This window comes from Triticum aestivum, chromosome 5A (assembly GCF_018294505.1).
Source record: "Triticum aestivum cultivar Chinese Spring chromosome 5A, IWGSC CS RefSeq v2.1, whole genome shotgun sequence".
Taxonomy (NCBI): Eukaryota; Viridiplantae; Streptophyta; class Magnoliopsida; order Poales; family Poaceae; genus Triticum; species Triticum aestivum.
The window spans coordinates 402,208,481-402,220,792 of record NC_057806.1 but is presented as its reverse complement, the minus strand read 5'-3'; positions in this window follow the sequence as shown (position 1 = coordinate 402,220,792).

The following is a 12,312-nucleotide window of genomic DNA, read 5'->3' as shown; positions in this document are numbered from 1 at the left end:
AACATATCATATTCAGTGATCCATAAGTTTTATGTAGGATTTTATGACTAACCATGCAATTGACCAATTCCTTTTGACTCTCTAAATAGATATAAGTGAAGCATGAGAGCTTAATTCTTTCTACAAAAGACCATGCTCTAATAAATATAAGTGAAGCAAAAGAGCATTCTTCAAATAACGATTTTCTATGTGAAGAGAAATAGGCAATCCATACTTCAAATGATACAAGTGAAGCACATGAAGCATTCTATAAAGCCACACTCAAAAGATATAACTGAACTGCAATGAGCTTTCTATAAATCAACCATGGACTATATCATACCATCATGGTGCATAAAATAAAAATGAAAACTAAATGCAAAAGACGCTCCAAGGTTTGCACATATCACGTGAACGAAACGAATCCGAAAACATATCGATACTTGTTGAAGAAAGATGGGATGCCTTCCAGGGCATCCCCAAGCTTAGACGCTTGAGTCTCCTCTAATATTTACTTGGGGTGCCTTGGAATCCCCAAGCTTGAGCTCTTGCCTCTCTTCCTTCTTCTCACATCGAGACCTCCTCGATCTTCGAACTTCGTCCACACAAAACATAACCGAACTTTTAGTGGGGGGGTGAATATGGCAATGAAATCCCATCATGTATTATTGTAACATTATTGTATAATTATAAATAACCATTAACCGTTGTATTATATCACAATTCTATGGCCCCAGGTCAAGGAGGCTTCAACAAGAATTCAAACATAGGCAAATAATGATGCTATAACAACAATCTATGAAAACAGGACAATCTGTAAAGATCCAAACATCCACCATACTTATGTAACTCAAAAAATTCTGAAACATTATGAAAAAATAAAAATTGTGTATAGAAAGACAGTGCAAAAAATTTCAGAACCATTCGACATTCCAGTAAAATATGTAAAATCCAGCACTATAGCCAAAGTTTTGGTTTTGCACCGCACAAACCAACAAGCAATCTAATCATCCTAAAGGCAAATCTTGGCACATTATTTTTATAATACAATGGAATTGTACAAGGGGATAATTATTTTTGTGAGAATCTTCATGAAAAATTCTACATTGTTTCCATGAGCATGAACACAAGTATTAAAGGTCGACCCTCACTTCTCCAATGCATAACTTCCAATCGCTTCTTTTTTGTGAAAAAGTTTTTAAATTCCCCTCTATATTTTTTTGTTTTTAAACTTTATAAAAGCACTCAACATAATAAAATTACTCTCTAAAACTTCCGGGTTGTCTCCCTGGCAGAGCTTTCTTTAAAGCCATTAAGCTAGGCATAAAGTGCTCAAGTAATGAATCCACCCGGATCCCAAGGTATATCAAAGACAATTTTAGTTAACAATGATTTGGCATTTAGTAGTGAGCACAAAGCAACATATATCATGCAATGACGAAGTCTAACTCTCTTCCTATGCATCGGCATGTCATATAAGAACAATTCAGGCACATCAAGTAATGGCCAATACATACCATAAGCAGTTTCTTGCAATTTTATCGTGTTGGAAACATAGAGAGGTGGAGATATATTTCCTCTCTCATAATAATTGCAAGTAGGAGCAGCAAGCACATGCATATTATATTCATAAAAATTATCACGTGCAATGTTAAAAAGCAACCCATCAATATAATCCTTAATAAGTGCAAACTTCTCTGATATAGTGTAGTTGGGAGAATTCAAAAAGATAATAGGACTATCATGTGCGGGTGCAATAGCAACAATTTCATGTTTAACATAAGGAACAATAGCAAGTTCATCTCCATAAGCATCATTCATATTCGCATCTTGCCGACAAACATAGCAAGCATCAAGTTCATCAAAAAGGGATATTTCAAAAGAATCAAATGGGTCATAGCATTCATCCTTCGGTAAGCATGAAGGGAAATTAAGTAATGTATGAGTTGAAGAGTTACTCTCATTACAAGGTGGGCACGGGTAGCTAATCTGTTCTTCCTCCGTTTCTTCTTTGCTCTCCTCCTCATCTTTTTCATCCAATGAGCTCATAGTTTCATCAATTTCTTCTTCCATAGACTCCTACAAAATATTAGTCTCTTCTTGGACAGTGGATGAGTCCTCAATATATAGTTTAACATAGGCACTAGAAGCATAATTATCATAACAATATTTAAGTATGGCAAAAAAAATTAAATTTGTAAAGAGTAGCATCATACTTTTCAATCAAAGAAGCAATTTCAGCAGCACCCTTAAAAGCAACAAATTCTTATATTTGTTCGATATCAAAGTAATTATAAACACCTTTGGCATAAGAAGATACGATCCCATTATCAATAAACTCACATTGGTAGGGAAGGTGTTTCTTAGGGTCTTCAGAACAACAAGTAACATCATATAATTCACATAAATTCCAAGCATATCATTGCATAGTATTAATTTTATGTTGTAAAAGTTTCCCTTTTTCAGATAAACGATGTTGCACAAAACAAGCATGCTCATCTAATGATTTTACCTCAACTAAGCTAGTTGGGTTTTCAGCACGAGCACAAATGGATCGAGGATGATCCAAGTAGAAAGCTTCAGTAGTATGATATATTTTGGGTGGTTCTTCAACCATTGGTTTAGTAGGTACAACTAATTTTTTTTTGGTATTTTGCATTTCCTACCCATGACTAAAGATAGAAAACAAGAGCACAAAATAAATAGTACTTAGTGATAAAGCAAACAAGCACACACGAGAATAATCACCCCACGCTATTGCTCCCCGGCAACGGTGCCAAAAAAAGGCCTTGATAACCCACAAGTATAGGGGATCATTTCTAGCCTTTTTTGATAAATAAGAGTGTCGAACCCAACGAGGAGCTAAAGGTAGAAAAAATATTCCCTCAAGTTCTATCAACCACCGATACAACTCTACGTACACTTGACATTTGCTTTATCGGAAACAGGTATGAAACTATTTGGTAGGTGTGATGCTAGAACTACTTTGCAAGAATAAAACTAGAAGTACTTTGCAAGATAATAAAAGTTAAGGTGTTTAGTAGACGGGTTTTTGTCAACAAGAAAGTTTTTGTCCCTAGGCAATCGATAACAAGTACCGGTAATCATTCTTGTAATTTTGTATGAGGGAGAGGCATGAGCTAACATACTTACTCTACTTGGATCATATGCACTTATGATTGGAACTCTAGCAAGCATCCGCAACTACTAAATATCATTAAGGTCGTGAAACCCAACCATAGCATTAAGTATCAAGTCCTCTTTACTCCCATACGCCATAACCCACCTATCCACGTTTAGGCAGCTGTCACCCCCGCAACACTGATAATAAGCAAACCATGAACATATTGCAACACCCTATAGCAAGGGCCCATCACGTTTGCGCGAGAACAGAGGGCACCGTAGGACAACACCATAAATAAAATATACAATCATACCAACCAAGCTCACGATCAACCCACTGGCCAAAACGAATCTACTCAAACATCATAGGGTAACCATAGATCATTGGGAAATAATATATGGAGTTGAGCACCATGTTTAAGTAGAGATTACAGCAGGGAGAAGAGGTGTTACACCGTTGCATAGAGGGGGAGAGTTGGTGTTGATGGTAGCAAGATTGTTGATGTAGATCGTTGTCCCGATCGTTGCTCCAGTGGTACTCCGGCGCCACGAGAAGCGAGGTGGAGAGATCCCCCCTCCTTCTTCTTCCTCATTGGCCTCCCCCCTAGATGGGAGGAGAGTTCTGATATGTCTCCAACGTATCTATAATTTTTTATTGTTCCATGTTATTATATTATCTGTCTTGGATGTTTAATGGGCTTTAATATGCTCTTTTATATTATTTTTGAGACTAACCTATTAACCAAAGGCCCAGTGCCAGTTTCTGTTTTTTTGCCTATTTCAGTGTTTCTTAGAAAAAGGAATACCAAACGGAATCCAAACGGAACGAAACCTTCGCGAGGATCTTTCTTGGAACAAATGCAAACCAGGAGACTAGGAGTGGAAGTCTGGAACTCCACGAAACATCCATGAGATAGGAGGGCGCACCCAGGGGGGTTGGCGTGCCCCCACCCTCGTGGGCCCCATGGAGCTCCACCAACGTACTTCTTTCGCCTATATATACTCATACCCTAAAAACATTAGAGGGAGCCACGAAACCACTTTTCCACCGCCGCAACCTTCTGTACCCGTGAGATCCCATTTGGGCCTTTTCCGGTGATCTGCCGGAGGGGGATTCCATCACGGAGGGCTTCTACGTCAACACCGTAGCCTCTCCGATGATGTGTGAGTAGTTTACCACAGACCTTCGGGTCCATATTTATTATCTAGATGGCTTCTTCTCTCTCTTTGGTTCTCAGTACAAAGTTCTCCTTGGTGTTCTTGGAGATCTATTCGATGTAATACTTTTTGCGGTGTGTTTTCCGAGATCCGATGAATTGTGGATTTATGATCAAGTTTATCTATGAATAATATTTGGTTCTTCTCTGAATTCTTATATGCATGATTTTATATCTTTGCAAGTCTCTTCGAATTATCGGTTTAGTTTGGCCTACTGGATTGATCTTTCTTGCAATGGGAGAAGTGCTTAGCTTTGGGTTCAATCTTGCGGTGTCCTTTCCCAGTGACAGTAGGGACAGCAAGGCACTCATTTTATTGTTGCCTTCGAGGATAAAAAGATGGGGTTTATATCATATTGCTTGAGTTTATCCCTCTACAACATGTCATCTTTCTTAAAGCGTTACTCTGTTCTTATGAACTTAATACTCTAGATGCATGCAGGATAGCGGTCGATGTGTGGAGTAATAGTAGTAGGTGCAGAATTGTTTCGGTCTACTTAACACGAACATAATGCCTATGTTCATAATCATTGCCTAGATATTCTCATAATTAGGCACTCTTCTATCAATTGCTCGGCAGTAATTTGTTCACCCACCGTAATACATGCTATCATGAGAGAAGCCACTAGTGAAACCTATGGCCCCCGGGTCTCTTTCTTATTATATTGCATCTCTTTTATTATCGCATCTTGTTTACTATTTTGCAATGTTTACTTTACAATCTATACAACAAAAATACTAAAAATATTTATCTTACTATCTTTATCAGATCTCACTTTTGCAAGTGAACGTGAATGGATTGAGAACCCCTTTATCGTGTTGGTTGTGAGGTTCTTGATTGTTTGTGCAGGTACTAGGTGACTTGCGTGTTATCTCCTACTGGATTGATACCTTGGTTCTCAAAAACTGAGGGAAATACTTACGCTACTTTGCTGCATCACCCTTTCCTCTTCAAGGGAAAACCAACGCATGCTCAAGAGGTAGCAAGAAGGATTTCTGGCGCCGTTGCCGGGGATATCTACGCTCAAGTCAAGACATACCAAGTACCCATCATAAACTCTTCTCCCTCGCATTACATTATTTGCCATTTGCCTCTCGTTTTCGCCCCCCCCCACTTCACCTTTGCCTTTCTCTTTTCCCCTCTTCCGTTCGTCCTTCTGTTTGCTCGTGTTACCATGTACCTTCTATTTGCTTGCATCTTTGCTTGCTAAAAATCTATTGTTATGGATCCTCATCCACTTGCTAATCTATTTAACAGACCCAATTATGATGAACCTATTTCTAGTGAGTTGAGTGCACTAGATTATCTTTATGAGGTTTTGCTTGAAATTCGTGAATCTAAAAAGTGTGATGAATTACTTTATGAAGCGATTTACGATAGATCTTTGAATAAAAGGCATGATTGGAATGATTTTATTATAAATTCTATTGATGTAAATTGTGCTAATAATATGCAAAACCCTAAGCTTGGGGATGATAGTTTTGCTATGTCCTCTACTTGTTGCAATGATCATGATTGGGGTGATAGTGCTTCTTATGATCTTGAAAATTTATTTAAGCCCCATGATGAATATGAGTTTGATAATAATGTTTGCAATAATATTGAAAGTGGGTTTGGAAGAGTGTCTACTTTAGATCCCACATATTTGGATAATGTTCAATGTTATGAAGTTTTTGATAAAAGTGGGCACGGAGAGGTCATGACTTTATTTTATGATAATCCCACTATTTTGGAAGAGTGTCAACTTTGCATGCATGTGGATCATGAAGAGAAAATTTTATGTGATATCTATATTGTTGAATTTGATTATGATCCTACACGTAATTATTATGAGAGAGGAAAATATGGTTGTAGAAGTTTTCGTGTCACTAAATTACCTCTCGTTATGTTGAGTTTGCTATTGTTTCTTTCTCATTCCTTGCATATGGTAGTTTTTGCTTGTCTTGACAATTTGTTCGCTTATAAAATTCCTATGCATATGAAGCATGTTAGACTTAGATGTGATTTTCATATGCTTCATGATGCTCCCTTTGTGTTTCAGTTGCTATCTTTCATGTGAGCATCATTAAAATTATAGATGCCTAGCTAGGGGCATTAAACGATAGCGCTTGTTGGGAGGCAATCCAATTTTATTTTTGTTCTTTGCTTTTTGTTCCTGTTTAGTAATAAATAATTTATCTAGCCTCTCTTATGACTGTGTTTTTTATGTTTCAATTAGTGTTTGTGCCAAGTAAAGCCTTTAGGATCTTCTTGGGTGATTGTTGTTTGATCTTGTTGATAAAAACAGAAAGTATGAACTCACAAAGATAATTTTCATTTTTTACCAGAGGGTGATAAAATACCAATTGCAACTGCAGTAGATCGTTATACACATTTTTCTGGTCGTCCTAATTTTTCAGAATTTTTGGAGTTACAGAAGTATTTGAAACCTCTAGATTGCTACGGACTATTATGTTTTGACAGATTCTGTTTTTTCGTGTGTTGTTTGCTTATTTTGATGAATTTATGGGTAGTATCGGGGTATGAACCATAGAGAAGTTGGAATACAGTAGGTTTGACACCAATATAAATAAATAATGAGTTAATTACAGTACATTAAAGTGGTGGTTTGCTTTCTTATACTAACGAAGCTCATGAGATTTTCTGTTGAGTTTTGTGTTGTGAAGTTTTCATGTTTTTGGGTAAAGATTTGATGGATTTTGGAACAATGAGTGGCATGTCACGCCCCGAGACCGTTGTGCCAGGTGTATTCCATTTATTCGCTGTTGTTTTCTTGTCATTTGCTTGTGTGTTGCATCTTGTCATGTCATCATGTGCATTGCATCTTCATGTTTTCAAACTTGCATCCGTGCGGGTTCCCCAGTTCCGTCCGTTGCCCGTTCTGAGCCCAAACACACTTGCACGCGCCCGTGGCATGTCCGATATTTTATTTTATAAGTGGTGGGAAAATGTTCTTGGAATGGGATGAAAGTTGGCGTGTGGTCTTATTATAGTGTAGATAGACCGCCTGTCAAGTTTCATCACAGTCGGAGTCCGTTTGACACCCCAACGGATACCTAAAGCGGCAGTATAGCCGGTCTATCGTCGGACGTTTTTGGTCTCCGGAAACAGTCGCCGGGCCTCTCTCTCTTCTCTTCTCTCAGCTCGAGACCGTCTACATAGTCCACTCACCGCTAGCCCCCAACCTAACCTCTCTCGTCAGCCCGCGGCCCTCCTTGCGCGCGCGTCCGAAGACTGTCCCGCACCCGACCCGAACAGTCGTCACCGTTGGGTCCGGATCATCCCCAAACGTCTACAAAACATCTCTGTTTTATTGTTTGGACTCCCTATCTATTTTTTTCCGGCCGTCTGATTACGATCGGAGGGATGGATTTACCCCTAACCAAACCCACTCGCTATATATATTAGCCTAACCTAGACCAAATCCCTAATTCCTAGGGATCCATCACACCGCCGCCACTGACTTCCTCGGATTCCATGCCGATCCAATCCCTGCATCCTTCCCGATCCAAACCTCCAGCCAACCGAAGCCTCCTCCTTCCTTCGATCCAACCAGCCGCAGGATCGGAGCAGGAGCCCTCGTGCCCGAGCCTCGCCGACCCTGCAGGCCGACCCTGTTGCCGCTCCTCCCCTGTTCTTTTCCTTCTCCTTCCCTGCCTCTACTCCATCCTCTCACATCTCTCTCTCTCACAGGAACCGAACAGCGCCGTCGCCCTTGGAACTCCGCCATGGACGCCGGGTCCCAAGGTCCCCGCGCCCATCCTCAGGGTGCCCCGCAGCCTCTTTGTCGTTTCGGAGCTCCTCGCCTTCGCCCGCGTTGGCGCCATGACTGCCACCCCACTGCCTCGGCTTCGATCCGGCAGGAAACAGGACCTGAAGACCTCTCGCGCTTGGATCTGAACGCCACTGAGCTCCCGTGTTGACCCCTCCCCCATCCTGCCACTCGCCGGAGTCCTCAGCGCCGCCGTGCCCTTCTGCCATGTCCCATTCCCGGCCGCCAAGTCCCACGCCGCCTGATACGTCTCCAACGTATCTATAATTTTTGATTGCTCCATGCTATATTATCTACTGTTTTGAATGTTTATGAGCTTTATTTTCCACTTTTATATTATTTTTGGGACTAACCTATTAACCGGAGGCCCAGCCCAGATTTATTGTTTTATGCCTATTTCAGTGTTTCGAAGAAAAGGAATATCAAACGGAGTCGAAACGGAACAAAATCAACTAGAGAAGTTATTTTTGGAACGAAAGCCACCGGATAGACTTGGACTCCAGGTCAGGAGATACGGGAGGTGCTCACGAGGGTGGGGGCGCGCCCCTTGCCTCATGGGGCCCCCCGTAGCTCCTCCGACGTACCCCCTGCAGCCATATATACCTACGTATCGTAAAACTTCCAGAGCGGAGATTAGATCGGGAGTTCCGCCGCCAGAAGCCTTCGTAGCCACCGAAAACCAATCTAGACCCGTTCTGGCACCCTGCCGGAGGGGGCAATCCTTCTCCGGTGGCCATCTTCATCATCCCGATGCTCTCCATGACGAGGAGGGAGTAGTTCTCCCTCGGGGCTGAGGGTATGTACTAGTAGCTATGTGTTTGATCTCTCTCTCTCTCTCGTGTTCTTGATTTGGCACGATCTTGATGTATCGCGATCTTTTCTATTATAGTTGGATCCTATGTTTCTCCCCCCTCTTCTCTCTTGCAACGGATTGAGTTTTCCCCTTTGAAGTAATCTTATCGGATTGAGTCTTTAAAGATTTGAGAACACTTGATGTATGTCTTGCCGTGCGTATCTGTGGTGACAATGGGATACCACGTGATTCACTTGATGTATGTTTTGGTGATCAACTTGCGGGTTCCGCCCATGAACCTATGCATAAGGGTTGGCACACGTTTTCGTCGTGATTCTCCGGTAGAACTTTGGGGAACTCTTTGAGGTCCCTTTGTGTTGGTTGAATAGATGAGTCTGAGATTGTGTGACGCATATCGTATAATCATACCCACGGATACTTGAGGTGACATTGGAGTATCTAGGTGACATTAGGGTTTTGATTGATTTGTTTCTTAAGGTGTTATTCTAGTACGAACTCTAGGGCTGTTTGTGACACTTATAGGAATAGCCCAACGGATTGATTGGAAAGAATAACTTTGAGGTGGTTTTGTACCCTACCATAATCTCTTCGTTCGTTCTCCGCTATTAGTGACTTTGGAGTGACTCTTTTTTGCATGTTGAGGTATAGTTATGTGATCCAATTGTGCTATTATTGTTGAGGGAACTTACACTAGCGAAAGTATGAACCCTAGGCCTTATTTCCTATCATTGCAATACCGTTTACGCTCACTTTTATCATTAGTTACCTTGCTGTTTTATATTTTCAGATTACAAATACCTTTATCTACCATCCATATTGCACTTGTATCACCATTTCTTCACCTAACTACTGCACCTATACAATTTACCATTGTATTGGGTGTGTTGGGGACACAAGAGACTCTTTGTTATTTGGTTGCAGGGTTGCTTGAGAGAGACCATCTTCATCCTACGCCTCCTACAGATTGATAAACCTTAGGTCATCCACTTGAGGGAAATTTGCTACTGTCCTACAAACCTCTGCACTTGGAGGCCAAACAACGTCTACAAGAAGAAGGTTGTGTAGTAGACATCAAGCTCTTTTCTGGCGCCGTTGCCGGGGAGGTGAGTGCTTGAAGGTATATCTTTAGATCTTGCAATCGAGTCTTTTAGTTTCTTGTTTCATCACTAGTTTAGTTTATAAAAGAAAACTATAAAAAATGGAATTGAGTTTGTCTCATACGCTTCACCTTTTTAATATCTTTCGTGAGTATGATGGAAAGGATAATTGTGCTCAAGTGCTAGAAGAAGAATTCTATAAAATGTTTGGCACTAAATATTTGAATGATGAGCATGATTGCAATGTTGTTAGTATGAATTCCTTAAATATCCATGATGCTAATGATATGCAAAGCCACAAGCTTGGGGAAGCTATGTTTGATGAAGATGATACTTTTTGTCCCCCAAGTTTTGATGAGCAAATTTATTATGAAAGCATGCCCCCTATCTATGATGATTATTGTGATGGCACGTATGCTTTAAAGAATAATGATAACCATGAAACTTGTCATCTTGATCTTAATTTTCAATCACATGATAGTTATCTTGTTGAGTTTGCTCCCACTATTGTTCATGAGAAGAATTTTGCTTATGTGGGGAGTAGTAAATTTTCTATGCTTGTAGATCATGAAAAGAATGCTTTAGGTGCTGGTTATATTGTTGAATTCATTCATGATGCTACTGAAAATTATTATGAGGGAGGAACATATGCTTGTAGGAATTACAATAATATCAAGTTTCCTCTCTATGTGCTTAAAGTTTTAAAGTTATGCTTGTTTTGCCCTGCTATGCTAGTTGATTATTGTTCCCACAAGTTGTTTGCTCACAAAATCCCTATGCATAGGAAGTGGGTTAGACTTAAATGCGCTAGTAATATTTTTCATGATGCTCTCTTTATGTTTCAATTCTTATCCTTTATGTGAGCATCATTGAAATCATCATGCCTAGCTAGGGGCGTTAAATGATAGTGCTTGTTGGGAGACAACCCAACTTTATTTTTGTTCCTTGATTTTTGTTCATGTTTAGTAATAAATAGTTCATCTAGCCTCTGTTTAGATTTGGTTTTATGCTTTTAGTTAGTGTTTGTGCCAAGTAGAACCTTTGGGAAGACTTGGGGAAAGTCTTGTTGATCATGCTGTCAAAAAAAGAAACTTTAGTGCTCACGAGAATTGCTGCCATTTTTATTTGGAGAGTGATATTTAGTTAATTCTTTTTTCAGATGATTAATAGATAAATTCCTCAGGTCCAGCAATTTATTTTAGAATTTTATGAGTTCCAGAAGTATACGTTTGATTCAGATTACTACAGACTGTTCTATTTTTCACAGATTCTGTTTTCATCGTGTTGTTTGCTTATTTTGATGAATCTATGAGTAGTATCGGAGGGTATGAACCATAGAGAAGTTGGAATACAGTAGATATTACACCAATATAAATATAGAATGAGTTCATTACAGTACCTTGAAGTGGTGATTTATTTTCTTATACTAACGGAGCTTACGAGTTTTCTGTTAAGTTTTGTGTTGTGAAGTTTTCAAGTTTTGGGTAAGGATTCGATGGACTATGGAATAAGGAGTGGCAAGAGCCTAAGATTGGGGATGCCCAAGGCACCCCAAGGTAATATTAAAGTACAACCAAGAGCCTAAGCTTGGGGATGCCCCGGAAGGCATCCCCTCTTTCGTCTTCGTTCATCGGGGACTTTACTTGGAGCTATATTTTTATTTACCACATGATATGTGTTTTGCTTGGAGCATCAATTTATTTTGTTAGAATTTGCTTGATGTTATTTAGAACAATGTTTTGTATCTTTTATTTCAATAAAAGTGGCATTGATAGCCTTTACTAAGCCTATTATAGAAGTCCACATGTTGCTGTTTGAAAACAGAAAGTTTGCCGCTGTTGCAATAATTCCCTAGAAAACTCGGAATGTGATAAAATGTTTAAACCTTTTGCATATTAAGCTCTGATAAATTTAATACAGTGGGAATTTTCTTTCATAATTTTTGGAGCTAGGGAAGTATGGATGTTGCAGCATTCTTTACAGACTATCCTGTTTAGGCAGATTGCTGTTATGTTTGCATTGTTTGCATATGTTTGCTTCTTTAATGATTCTATTGAGGATAAGACTATTAAATATTAAGAGGAATTTAGTATGCAATGTTGAATAATAATTTTAGTGATTTGCTATAGTAGATTATGATAAGGTTTTTGCAATGGTTTATACTAACTTATCTCACGAGTCCTTGTTGAGTTTTGTGTGGATGAAGCTTTTGAGATTTAGAGAGACCGTGATATTAGAGGAATTAAGGAGACACAAAAGCTCAAGCTTGGGGATGCCCAAGGCATCCCAAGATAATATTTCAAGAAGTC